The sequence below is a fragment of the Podarcis melisellensis genome (genome assembly GCF_964234715.1).
Source record: "Podarcis melisellensis genome assembly, chromosome: 4".
Classification (NCBI taxonomy): domain Eukaryota; kingdom Metazoa; phylum Chordata; class Lepidosauria; order Squamata; family Lacertidae; genus Podarcis; species Podarcis melisellensis.
Window position 1 is genome coordinate 22,887,364 of NC_138531.1, and position 14,566 is coordinate 22,901,929.

General features: G+C 42.5%; 1 protein-coding gene across 5 annotated transcripts in view; it reads right to left on the reverse strand.

Moving 5' to 3' along the window:
* NALCN (sodium leak channel, non-selective) overlaps nucleotides 1-13,538 on the reverse strand; it is a 197,577-nt gene extending 184,039 nt beyond the window's left edge. For 3 of the 5 annotated variants that reach the window (XM_081908125.1, XM_081908123.1, XM_081908124.1), the window contains exon 1: nucleotides 13,155-13,533. The gene's annotated coding sequence lies outside the window, so the exon portion shown is untranslated. Of the gene's footprint in view, nucleotides 1-13,154 lie in introns of all 5 variants that reach the window. The other 2 variants (XM_081908122.1, XM_081908129.1) reach the window with 2 other exon arrangements.
* Between the last annotated feature and the right edge of the window lie 1,028 nt (nucleotides 13,539-14,566).

The window sequence follows — 14,566 nt, forward strand, 5'->3', positions numbered from 1 at the left end:
TCTTTCTGGAACTCTCTAGCTTTCTCCATAATCCAGCGCATGTTTGCAATTTGGTCTCTGGTTCCTCTGCCTCTTCTAAATCCAGCTTGCACTTCTGGGAGTTCTCGGTCCACAAAGGGAACTTATGGAGATTGTTTTGTTTGCTTGATGATTATTTGTAAATCTGAAAATTTAAATACATTTATATATGTGTGTGTGTGTATAGTATTTTTTGTGTGAAAAATCAATAAATAATATATAATTTATTTTTTTTACAAAGGGCAATTTAAAAAACCCCCTACATTTCTAGTTTCTGGGGGAGATAAGCAAATCTAGTTAAAGCCAATTCTCCATCTGTAGCTTACATTTAGAATGAATGCTGTCTATATCTTCTTCTTTTTTAAAGCATAGCAGGTCAGCACACAGTCATGGATTTATTAATATAATAAGACGTCCTTTATTAAATTAGCAAGGACCATCTTTTCAACATACTTTTTTCTCATGTGTTTACTGAAGCAAAACCACAATATAAGAGGTTGTGTTTTTTTTAAGAGACAAACCTAACAAATCAAAGGTGCTAATTTTAGATTTTTGCCCATTATTCTATTCTCCTACATTCATTTTTCTTTTTGCACACCCCTGAGACATAATCAGTCAAATGCTTGCCCACGTTTCTATATGAACTCAGACGCAAGATGAGAGCTACATTTTGTAAGAGGAAAGATAGATATGGTTTACATATTAAGTTGAAGGTCAAGATACTTTTTTCTGCAACACTGCAGAAAGATACTTTTTTTCATATTCTGGCAGAATACGTTTGCTCTTTTGTATCACCATAAAACATCACACTCCCAACATGTTTTCTTTAAAAATTAAGGAAACTGGCAAAGCTGCGAGATTCTGGTTCTCAACCAGGAAAAGAGTGCTGAATAGATATTATTATTATTATTATTATTATTATTATTATTATTATTATTAATACCCAGCCCATCTGGCTGAGTTTCACCAGCCACTCTGGGCGGCTCCCAATCAAGTATTAAAAACAATAGAGCGTTAAATATTAAAAACTTCCCTAAACAGGGCTGCCTTCAGGTGTCTTTTAAAGATAGGATAGCTACTTATTTCCTTCACATCTGAAGGGAGGGTGTTCCACAGGGCCTGGAAACGATGCCTTATGAGGAATGGCTAAGTGAGCTGGGCATGTTTAGCCTGGAGAAGAGGAGGTTAAGGGGTGATATGATAGCCATGTTCAAATATATAAAAGGATGTCACATAGAGGAGGGGGAAAGGTTGTTTTCTGCTGCTCCAGAGAAGCGGACACGGAGCAATGGATCCAAACTACAAGAAAGAAGATTCCACCTAAACATTAGGAAGAACTTCCTGACAGTAAGAGCTGTTGGACAGTGGAATTTGCTGCCAAGGAGTGTGGTGGAGTCTCCTTCTTTGGAGGTCTTTAAGCAGAGGCTTGACAACCATATGTCAGGAGTGCTCTGATGGTGTTTCCTGCTTGGCAGGGGGTTGGACTCGATGGCCCTTGTGGTCTCTTCCAACTCTATGATTCTATGACTTTCCTCCTGCTCCCTTAATCTAGCCTCCAAGAAATTAGGAATTGCTTAGCATATCTCAATTGCTGAAAAGTTCAAATGGGTTCTTGATATAATCAAAAGACCCAGACCACTTACAAATATGAGCAACAGCGTTAATTATTAAGACAAGTAACTTAAAATGCATTGACTAGTATATGTATTGGATGTGTTGAATAGTTTGTGTGAAATATGCAGCATTCGAGGATGTATATGGAAACCATGGAAGGGGAGGATGAGAAGTCAATGGATAAAGTAATTTATGATCTATGTTAAAATTTGAATTAAAAAAAAATGTTTAAAATAACCTTTTCTAAAAAACCAGAAGCTTTTCTTTTAGGAATTGTAAGTGTCGAAATTCCAAGTGACCAGATGACACTTTTCATGTATGCAACTACTGCTGCCCGGACACTACTAGCCCAGAGATGGAAAGAGTCCCTACCAGAGAAGAATGGCAGATTAAACTGATGGACTATGCAGAAATGACAAAACTGACCGGAAGAATTAGGAATCAGGAAGACTAAAATCTCAACGTGGAATGGGGAAAATATACAATTTCCCTTAAAAAAGCACCATTGTAAATTAAAATTATTAGTAAATTAAAATTATTAGTAGGGTTGGAATGACACTTGTAGTTAAAAGTTGGACTATGGTTTTATTGGGGATTTAATAGAATTGGACTAACAGGGAAGATGCAGGAGAATAAGTTAACATTTGTTGTTGTTGTTTAGTCGTTTAGTCGTGTCCAACTCTTCGTGACCCCATGGACCAGAGAACGCCAGGCACCTCTGTCCTCCACTGCCTCCCGCAGTTTGGTCAAACTCATGCTGGTAACCTCAAAAACACTATCCAACCATCTCGTCCGCTGCCGTCCCCTTCTCCTTGTGCCCTCCATCTTTCCCAACATCAGGGTCTTCTCCAGGGAGTCTTCTCTTCTCATGAGGTGGCCAAAGTACTGGAGCCTCAGCTTCACAATCTGTCCTTCCAGTAAGCACTCAGGGTTGATTTCCTTCAGTATGGAGAGGTTTGATCTTCTTGCAGTCCATGGGACTCTCAAGAGTCTCCTCCAGCACCATAATTCAAAAGCATCAATTCTTCGGCGATCAGCCTTCTTTATGGTCCAGCTCTCACTTCCATACATCACTACTGGGAAAACCATAGCTTTAACTATACGAACCTTTGTTGGCAAGGTGATGTCTCTACTTCTCAAGATGCTGTCTAGGCCTGTCATTGCCCTTCTCCCAAGAAGCAGGCGTCTTTTAATTTCGTGGCTGCTGTCACCATCTGCAGTGATCATTGAGCCCAAGAAAGTAAAATCTCTCACCACCTCCATTTCTTCCCCTTCTATTTGCCAGGAGGTGATGGGACCAGTGGCCATGATCTTCGTTTTTTTGATGTTGAGCTTCAGACCATATTTTGCGCTCTCCTCTTTCACCCTCATTAAAAGGTTCTTTAATTCCTCCTCACTTTCTGCCATCAAGGTTGTGTCATCTGCATATCTGAGGTTGTTGATATTTCTTCCGGCAATCTTAATTCCGGGTTGGGATTCATCCAGCCCAGCCTTTCGCATGATGAATTCTGCATATAAGTTAAATAAGCAGGGAGACAAAATACAGCCTTGTCGTATTCCTTTCCCAATTTTGAACCAATCAGTTGTTCCATATCCAGTTCTAACTGTAGCTTCTTGTCCCACATAGAGATTTTTCAGGAGACAGATGAGGTGATCTGGCACTCCCATTTCTTTAAGAACTTGCCATAGTTTGCCGTGGTCGACACAGTCAAAGGCTTTTGCATAGTCAATGAAGCAGAAGTAGATGTCTTTCTGGAACTCTCTAGCTTTCTCCATAATCCAGCGCATGTTTGCAATTTGGTCTCTGGTTCCTCTGCCTCTTCTAAATCCAGCTTGCACTTCTGGGAGTTCTCGGTCCACAAAGGGAACTTATGGAGATTGTTTTGTTTGCTTGATGATTATTTGTAAATCTGAAAATTTAAATACATTTATATATGTGTGTGTGTGTATAGTATTTTTTGTGTGAAAAATCAATAAATAATATATAATTTATTTTTTTTACAAAGGGCAATTTAAAAAACCCCCTACATTTCTAGTTTCTGGGGGAGATAAGCAAATCTAGTTAAAGCCAATTCTCCATCTGTAGCTTACATTTAGAATGAATGCTGTCTATATCTTCTTCTTTTTTAAAGCATAGCAGGTCAGCACACAGTCATGGATTTATTAATATAATAAGACGTCCTTTATTAAATTAGCAAGGACCATCTTTTCAACATACTTTTTTCTCATGTGTTTACTGAAGCAAAACCACAATATAAGAGGTTGTGTTTTTTTTAAGAGACAAACCTAACAAATCAAAGGTGCTAATTTTAGATTTTTGCCCATTATTCTATTCTCCTACATTCATTTTTCTTTTTGCACACCCCTGAGACATAATCAGTCAAATGCTTGCCCACGTTTCTATATGAACTCAGACGCAAGATGAGAGCTACATTTTGTAAGAGGAAAGATAGATATGGTTTACATATTAAGTTGAAGGTCAAGATACTTTTTTCTGCAACACTGCAGAAAGATACTTTTTTTCATATTCTGGCAGAATACGTTTGCTCTTTTGTATCACCATAAAACATCACACTCCCAACATGTTTTCTTTAAAAATTAAGGAAACTGGCAAAGCTGCGAGATTCTGGTTCTCAACCAGGAAAAGAGTGCTGAATAGATATTATTATTATTATTATTATTATTATTATTATTATTATTATTAATACCCAGCCCATCTGGCTGAGTTTCACCAGCCACTCTGGGCGGCTCCCAATCAAGTATTAAAAACAATAGAGCGTTAAATATTAAAAACTTCCCTAAACAGGGCTGCCTTCAGGTGTCTTTTAAAGATAGGATAGCTACTTATTTCCTTCACATCTGAAGGGAGGGTGTTCCACAGGGCCTGGAAACGATGCCTTATGAGGAATGGCTAAGTGAGCTGGGCATGTTTAGCCTGGAGAAGAGGAGGTTAAGGGGTGATATGATAGCCATGTTCAAATATATAAAAGGATGTCACATAGAGGAGGGGGAAAGGTTGTTTTCTGCTGCTCCAGAGAAGCGGACACGGAGCAATGGATCCAAACTACAAGAAAGAAGATTCCACCTAAACATTAGGAAGAACTTCCTGACAGTAAGAGCTGTTCGACAGTGGAATTTGCTGCCAAGGAGTGTGGTGGAGTCTCCTTCTTTGGAGGTCTTTAAGCAGAGGCTTGACAACCATATGTCAGGAGTGCTCTGATGGTGTTTCCTGCTTGGCAGGGGGTTGGACTCGATGGCCCTTGTGGTCTCTTCCAACTCTATGATTCTATGACTTTCCTCCTGCTCCCTTAATCTAGCCTCCAAGAAATTAGGAATTGCTTAGCATATCTCAATTGCTGAAAAGTTCAAATGGGTTCTTGATATAATCAAAAGACCCAGACCACTTACAAATATGAGCAACAGCGTTAATTATTAAGACAAGTAACTTAAAATGCATTGACTAGTATATGTATTGGATGTGTTGAATAGTTTGTGTGAAATATGCAGCATTCGAGGATGTATATGGAAACCATGGAAGGGGAGGATGAGAAGTCAATGGATAAAGTAATTTATGATCTATGTTAAAATTTGAATTAAAAAAAAATGTTTAAAATAACCTTTTCTAAAAAACCAGAAGCTTTTCTTTTAGGAATTGTAAGTGTCGAAATTCCAAGTGACCAGATGACACTTTTCATGTATGCAACTACTGCTGCCCGGACACTACTAGCCCAGAGATGGAAAGAGTCCCTACCAGAGAAGAATGGCAGATTAAACTGATGGACTATGCAGAAATGACAAAACTGACCGGAAGAATTAGGAATCAGGAAGACTAAAATCTCAACGTGGAATGGGGAAAATATACAATTTCCCTAAAAAAAGCACCATTGTAAATTAAAATTATTAGTAAATTAAAATTATTAGTAGGGTTGGAATGACACTTGTAGTTAAAAGTTGGACTATGGTTTTATTGGGGATTTAATAGAATTGGACTAACAGGGAAGATGCAGGAGAATAAGTTAACATAAGAACCCACTAAAGGGGAGGAGGGAAGTCAAAGGGAACTTATGGAAATTGTTTTGTTTGCTTGATGATTGTTTGTAAATCTGAAAATTTAAATACATTTATATGTGTGTGTATAGTATTTTTTGTGTGAAAAATCAATAAATAATATATATATATATATTTACAAAGGGCAATTAAAAACAAAAACCCTACATTTCTAGTTTCTGGGGGAGATAAGCAAATATAGTTAAAGCCAATTCTCCATCTGTAGCTTACATTTAGAATGAATGCTGTCTATATCTTCTTCTTTTTTAAAGCATAGCAGGTCAGCACACAGTCATGGATTTATTAGTATAATGAGACGTCCTTTATTAAATTAGGAAGGACCATCTTTTCAACATACTTTTTTCTCATATGTTTACTGAAGCAAAACCGCAATATAAGAGGTTGTGGTTTTTTTTAAGAGACAAACCTAACAAATCAAAGGTGCTAATTTTAGTTTTTTGCCCATTATTCTACTCTCCTACATTCATTTTTCCTTTTGCACACCCATGAGACATAATCAGTCAAATGCTTACCCACGTTTCTATATGAACTCAGACACAAGATGAGAGCTACACCCTGCCAAACATTTTGTAAGAGGAAATATAGATATACTTGGTTTACATATTAAGTTGAAGGTCAAGATACTTTTTTCTGCAACACTGCAGAAAGATACTTTTTTTCATATTCTGGCAGAATACGTTTGCTCTTTTGTATCACCATAAAACATCACACTCCCAACATGTTTTCTTTAAAAATTAAGGAAGCTGGCAAAGCTGCGAGATTCTGGTTCTCAACCAGGAAAGAGTGCTGTATAGTTACACTGGCTAGCAATCAGGCTATTAGGTAGAAACCCAAATACTTGCACACAGTGAGAGGAAATAGTTGTTCACCTATATGGGTGAAATCCTAACCATGGTTGCTGCCCATTGGGGCTTAATGGAACAACAGGAGCACATCCAAACCACTGCCGAGTGTGTCAGCTGGGGCAGAAGGTGAGGGGGCAGGCCCCAATTGGGCCCAATGGAATTGTGTGACAGTAGCGGGGTCAACTTGTGATCCAATAGATCCTGGGCTGGCAGAGCCCCACCCTGGAACCTCACATTTCTGCTCCTTGCTGCAAAAGAAGAACCCTCTGGCAGTGCTTCCTTGGTTATTATTGGTCACAGCTTGTGATTAGAATGGAAGGGCAAAACTACAACCTCAGGTTGAAATCAAGATGTCAGATGGCAAGGGTGGTTGCTCATGAGTAACCAGGCAGGATTCCAACCTGTCTTTTACAGGTTTTATTTTGGTGCAAACTATTTACAGTGCACAAGGGACGCGGGTGGCACTGTGGATTAAACCACAGAGGACTTGCCGATCAGAAGGTTGGCGGTTTACCGACCTTGACTGAGTGGAGAATGAAACTTATGGATTATGCAGAATTGGATAAAATGACTGGAAAAATTAGATATCAGAAAGATCACAAATTCATTGAGGACTGGGGAAAGTTTACGGAATATCTGAAAACTGTATGTGATGAACAGACAACGCTAGTGGGTTTTAAAGAGGCTTTGTGATAAACCAAGGTATATTGTAAGAAAGAAACTGAGATGGAAGGTTATTATCAAATCGGCAATACTACATAGAAAATGTGTAAAGATATGAAAAATGGATGATTGAAGGAGGTACTGGTGGAAGTTCAAAAACTGTAAATTGGTAAACATGGTTGTCAAAATTATTTGTTAAAGAAAAACTTAATAAAAATTTATATATATATAAAAAACAGAAGGTTGGCAGTTTGAATCCCCGTGAAGGGGTGAGCTCCCGTTGCTCGGTCCCTGCTCCTGCCAAACTAGCAGTTCGAAAGCACGTCAAAGTGCAAGTAGATAAATAGGGACTGCTCCTGCGGGAAGATAAACGGTGTTTCCGTGTGCTGCCCTGGTTCGCCAGAAGCGGCTTAGTCATACTGGCTACATGACCCGGAAGCTGTACGTCGGCTCCCTCGGCTAATAAAGTGAGATGAGCGCCGCAACCCCAGAGTCAGTCACGACTGGACCTAATGGTCAGGGGTCCCTTTACCTTTATTTACAGTGCAGAACCCCAAAGTTCATGTCTGCCTCAATCGCTAGCAGAAGGGTGCCTGTTTCCTAGACCTCCTCCAGCATAAAAGCCTTGTTACGCCCAGCCTCTTCCTTCCCTCTTTGCGCTTTAGACTTCTGCGCAGGGTGGGGGACGGAGGGGCGTGCTTCCCTCCTGGCCAGCTTTGCCAGAAGTGGTGCTGATGCTCCCACCAGCATCCTCTGGTCCTTTCACATCTTCCTCACTGGAGGTGGGGTTTTCCTCATCACTGGAAGAGGAACTGCTTCGCAAGATTTTCGGAGGCTCCCTGTAACACAACTGCCCCTCTGTTTCCTGCCCCTGCTCTGATGGCAGTGCCCTGACACAAGACATAAATTAGTCGTGACAATCTCAACTTAGTTGTGACTATCTCAGCTACTCTGAGCTCCTTTTGAGGAGTCTAAGACTCAGTTGGATGCAGTCTTCTATACTTAATTTGTGAAACTTAAATGTGGCTTATTAATATCTCTGAGGAGTTCCATGAGCATAGGTGCTGTTCTTTTATTTGTTGCTGTTTTTTATATAGATTTATGTTTTTGTATTATTGCATTTAATATCTTATTGCAAAACTCAAGAATGTGTTTTGAAGAACGGCATATAAATACTCTTAAGGGTCACTTCCTTATTTTTGGGCATAACAAATAAATGCTACAAATCACATTTAGGTGGTCAACTGCCCCAGATTTCCCTACATTTTCTAACATTCGTAAAAGTTGTCTGGAACTGTCCACACTCACATTTTAGCACTCTACATTTCAAATAATCACTGCAACATTATGCTATCTATGAAAGGTAAATAGAAAATGTATGTGTGGGCTATTTTGCAATATGCCTTTGGGGTCCCTTTTTTCCAGAATCAACTTCTGTATCAAGAATACATGAAGCTAGATCATGCATACTTTAAAAAAAGTGGCGAGGGGGACTATAAAAAGGCCGTGCCAATTTGCTTTCTCTGTCAGCAGAGGCATTTTCTCTGAACAGCAAGAATCAGAAATAAACATTAATTTGGGCACACTGCCATTGCTTAATATGTAGGAATGCAGCCTCATTTTTGTTAATGTGCAAATCAGAATATCACTCTTTCAGCTTATTTTTAGAAGCAAGAGAAGACGATGACAAAGAAAAATACCTGACCGCCCCCCCCAATAAAAAATTCTATGAAGATTTTCAAAAGCTTTTAAAGGGGGAGAAATGCATTGGGAATTTAAATCAGAGCAATATAAGCCAGCACATTGAGAGGAAAGACACACTCTGAAGAAGGCCAAGGCAATGACTAGAAATAACACAAATAACTATGTCACCCAGCCTTCCTTTCAAAAAATATTAGCTCCATCCGCTCAAGCAGAAGAGCTACCCCCTTTTCTTCATATTATTATCAGCCATACTGTTTCTTTCTCCTTCCAGATAAAGCTACCTCTTTTTTTATTTCTTTTTTGGCCACCAAAGATATACCTTAATTATAGGCCCTGTCATTGTGTGTGCAAACAGGCAACAGTGCCGTTGTCACCATCTCTTCAGTCTTACTGAATTCAGTGGCGCTTACTTTGAAGTAAGTAGGGTTAGGATTGCAGCTTTGGTTCTTTGAGTGCCAGTCCTTATCAACAGGCTTCCAAGTGTCCCTATTTTCCAGGGACAGTCCCGGATTTACAGAAGCCGTCCCGGTTTCTCGTTTCATCCCAGAATGTCCCGCTTTTTCTTAGGACATCCCTATTTTCATCAGAGAAATGTTGAAGGGTATGCATGAGGAAATTCCCAATTCAACTCCCCACCCCACTGCTCGGTTTTCACAACCGAGATCTAGTGGCTTCAGCAAGGATTTCTGCATGGATAGCTCAGCTGGTGCTGATAATGCCACGGTTGCAGGTTCAATCCCAGCTGCATATTCCTACATTGCAGGGGGTTGGACTAGATCAGAGGCGGCCAACTCCCAAGAGACTGCGATCTACTTACAAGAGTTAACAACTGACAGTGATCTACCCCATTTTTGGGGGGTTCAGGTCAAAGTTGTTCAGCTTTTTTTAGAGGAGGAAAGCCCTGTTTTCTTGCAGTTCAGGTCAAAGTTGGTGAGCTTTTTTAGGGGAGCCCCAAACTTGTTGAGCTGCTTTGGGGGAAGCCAGTGATCTACCAGTGATCTATCATAGACGTCCAGTGATCTACCTGTTGGACGTGCCTGGACTAGATGATCCCCAGGGTCCTTTCCAATTCTACAATTCTGTTCTTCTACTTCTACCAAGATCCCATTAAGATTGTTTCTAAGTCATGTGAAAATTGTGCTTTTGACTCTGCAGGAAAGGATGTGACAATTTGCTGCTGGCAGTCAGTTCCCATGGCAGCTTAAAAAACAAACTGGAGAGTGGGGGGCAGGAGAGAAAGGAAGGAAGGAAGGAAGGGGAAATAAAATTGATAGGAAGATAGTAGGTACATATTCAAAACTACCCCTAATCAGCAACCATGGTTGTTGTTTTTTTGAATAAGAATATTTTATAACTGAACAATTCTGAAGATAGCAATATAAGGTAATGAGCAAATAAAAGCTAATTATACCAAAAGGGCATGTGCTGCCTTTGGGTTCTTGTGCAAATCTCATTTTAACCCAGCGAGAATACTGCTGAGGAGTGGAGGACCATATGGCAACGTAACTCAATTCTCTCTACCAGAAAACCTGAAATAAGCACATACACAGTTACGTGGCTTGGTTTTATGACTCTGCATAGTTTGAATGTAGCATATAAAGGTTGAAGTGCAAAGGGAAGAGGCAGTCCTTATAAGGAAGTTTTTAATATTTAAAGTTTTATTGCGTTTTTATATTTTGCTGGAAGCCGCCCAGAGTGGCTGGGGCAAAGCAATCAGATGGGTGGCATATAAATATAACAACAACAACAACAACAATAATAATGGTATTGTGATTCTTTTTTTAAAAAACCAAAGAAACCCATGTATTATAATTTAGCCACCCTGCTGAAATGCACTCCACTCAGTCAATGAACACTAAAAATAGTATAGCAGAACTAAGCAGTACTGTATTATGAAAGGACAGACCATGGGGGCATATGTAAACACTTTGGACTAGGTCTCCACAGAGAGAGGACAGTAAAGCTAACTGCAGTGTAGTAATTAGAATCATAGAATCATATCATTGTAGAGTCAGAAAGGGACCTCAAGGGTAATTTAGTCCAACCCCTTGAATTTGCAGGAATCTAAAATAAAACATCCATGACAGATAGCCATCAAACCTCTGCTTAAAAGACTCCAAAGAAGGAGAGAGTCCACCACCTCTTGTGGGAGTCTGTTCCACTGACAAACAGCACTTACTGTCAGAAAGTTATTCCTGATGTTCTTTTAACTTGAATCCATTGGTTCAGATCCTAGCCTCAGAAGCAGGAGGAAACAAGCTTGCTCCATCCTCCATGTGTCAGCCCTTTTGATATTTGAAGATAGCTATCAAATCTCCTCTTTACCAAGCTAAAGATACCCAATTCCATCAACAATTCCTCATAAGGATAGTTGCTGCTGACACATAAGAACATAGTGATGAATATGCATGGGAACAGGGCCTACGCGAGTGTCAGACAAGGCTAGGGGAACCCTAGGTGTAAAAACATTCCCTTTCTCTAGCGAACCATGGGAACTTCAGTTCTGCGGGAAGGTCTAGGAATCTCTGCTCTCAGCATTCTTCCTAAACCACAAATTTCCAGGTGTTTTTTCATTTTTGCTTTTTTTGGAAAAAGCTCTGACACTAAAACTGGTATGAAATTAATATTAATTTGAAGTTGGACATATGTACTTACAGGGTGTTTTTAAACAAAAGGCTTAAACCAAGTCTGAAATGCAAACGCACCACCCTTGACTAGAATATACATTTGGAACTGGGTTTTCCTGATCCCGCCCTTCCCACCTGGGTTAATATTGAACTTCGTGTAAAAATAATAGGGGAGAAGCTCACAGGTATTTCAGCCTTGCATGAAAATGCTCTTTGGGCACAGAATCTCCTCATGCTTAACTCAAGGAAGTTTGGAATTTTTAACTGGGGGTGGAGAACGGATACTGGGGATACTTCGTTCAAGAGCTTTAGGTCCCTATGGCTCTCTCTCTTCTGGGGCTCCCTAACAAGGGTGGCATCTGGGAATATAGCCTACAGAGCTTTTTTTAAAAAATGGGGGGGCAGCCTATTCAGGTATTACCTTGGCACATCAGCCTTTAACCTTCGACTTGTGTTACCGTCTCAGTATTTAACCTGTTTACCCATGTTAGTTTAACTAACCCCGTCCCCCCAATATTTAGAAAACCTAACTTTCATTTAATTTTTTGCAATTTTATTTCCCCTCAAAATATTATATACAGTGGTAACTCAGGTTAAGTACTTAATTTGTTCCGGAGGTCCGTTCTTAACCTGAAACGGTTCTTAACCTGAAGCACCACTTTAGCTAATGGGGCCTCCTGCAGCCGCCGCGCCGCTGGAGCCCGATTTCTGTTCTTATCCTGAAGCAAAGTTCTGAACCTGAAGCACTATTTCTGGCTTAGTGGAGTGTGTAACCTGAAGCATATGTAACCTGAAGCGTATGTAACCCGAGGTACCACTGTACTTGCGCACACCTACTTAATTTTTTTTTTAATGGTCACATAATTGAGCTGGGGGCTGAGACCCAATGTGTTGAGTGCCTCATATCATGTATGGGGGGCCTACCTTCTTATTGAGTTAGAATACCGCATGGGCCCAACAATGGTTTGTAGTTTTACATGCTTGACCCCCAGAGCGGTCAACTGCTTCCCCCAGATCTTTGGCTGACATCACCAATGATGCCAAAGGGAGAAGGCCATCTTAGAAGACTGTTGCAGAGGCAAGAAGGCCCAGGAAAGCCTGTGGATCTCCCTAAAGAAACAGACCAGGCCTATCTTTGGGGAGGAGGGCACCTGTGCAAAAAAAGGGTCACTGGGCTCTTTCTTCCCCCCCACCCTTTCCTATGCTGCCAATGTGGCTCTGCAAGCCTTTCCTCCCACCCCCTTTGAAGGGCAAAGGTTTCCAGCCAGTTCTGGGCTCCTTTTCCTCTGAGGGCCACAAAGGCCTCTTCCTCACCTCCCCTCCTCACCGGAAGGTGGAGAGCAGCTGCCTCCTTCTTCCCGCGCCCAGGTGAAGCCCTGACCGAAAACAAGCCCAGGAGGCCTCTTCCTCCTCCTCCTCCGGTGCAGCTGCGCCAGCCTTGCCTTCTCCTGCTTTCCCCGCACCCGCCAGGAACTGCAAAGCCCGTCAGCAGGAAAGGAGCAGCCGCCGCCACACGGTATAATTATTATCGGTAGCATTATTGATAAAAGGGGGAGGGGGAAGAAGCAGCATCATACCATACAGAGAAGCAACCCGACCGCCGCTGGCAACCTACCGCCTGCCTCTCCCTTCATGGCGTGATTGGAGCGGGATGCTCTGGCCACCCTCTCCCCCCCGAGCTGATTTTGGTGATGGTTCTCGGGGGTTTGGAGTTGTCGCCGGTGCGCAGAGAGGGCGTGACCCGGGAGGGGTCGGGGATGGTGGGAAGGAGGAGGAAGAATAGGCGGTGGTGGCGCCCGGCAGCGAGGAGATCAGGGCGAAACGGTGCGAGCAGGTTCCTTCTTGCTGGCTGGCGCTGCAGCCTTGCAGTCGCCCAGCAACAGCTGTTCCCCGCGAGCATCCACCGGCGCAGCCGGAGAGGAGGGCGACACGCGCGCACGGCGCCTCCTGCTACGAGCGGGGAGAGGGCCGGCGCCAGGTGGGCTGGGAGGCATCGGTGGCATGCCTTTCGCTGGCGGGGGGTGTCCCGAATTCCCTTCGCCTTCCCCTCCCGTTGAGACCAATCCTCCTCCTCCTCCTCGCTGCGTCACGCGCGCCCACCCCACCGCGCTTTGGATGGCGCGCAATGGCCCCAGATCCTCCTTTCCTTGCAGCACCACGCGAGGAGGAGGAATTGCAGAGTTGGAAAGGACCACGAGGGGCACTTAGTCCAACCCAGTGTGGGACTCGAACCCACGACCATGGATGTTAGGGGCGGCAGGGCACCCACCCGTCCTGTTGCAGAACCAGTAGTGCCAACTTGAATAAAATAATGGGGGGGGGGTCCCGGGTAGCCTCACCCTGCATAATCAATCACATGATTTTGGGACATGCACACGATTTGAATGGCAATGCCGCTAGGAGTTGGGTCCTATGTCCAGAACCAAGCAATGGGTCAGTTTGCAGAAGCCATGCCTACCTCTGTTGGGTTGCCAGTTGTGTTGCCAGAATGCACCACAACCTTAGCGAGCATTTCAATTAAAATATTCTGATTATTTCTACCATTTTTATTGATTTACTTGATTGGGGAGGAGAGCTACCCTCCTATCGCCCTGGCTACGCCCATTCCCAAGACCCTGAAGTCTCATGCTCTACCGACTGAACTTTGTCGCAGGCCAGGAGGAAGAAACGGAACAGGTGCCGCTTACACTGGCTTTGCCCTCTCTTGGTGGCCCAACGTGTGGCTGGAGCCCGGTGGAAGTGGTTGGGTGGAAAGTCTGGAGGCCAAAAGGGGGTGCAGGCAGTGTCAACCCATTTCAGTTTGGTCCTCTGGTCAGAGGAAACTGATCAGAACACTAGGTCGATTGTAAGTGAGAACGCAGGTGGCAAGGTGCTGCAGGAAGATGGAGGTTCTTAGAATCACAGAATTGTAGAGATGGAAGGGACCTCCGGGATCACCTACTCCAGCCCGCTACAATGCAGGAATCATAGCTGTCAACGTTTCCCATTTTTTAAGGGAAATTCCCTTATACCGAAGAGGATTCCTTG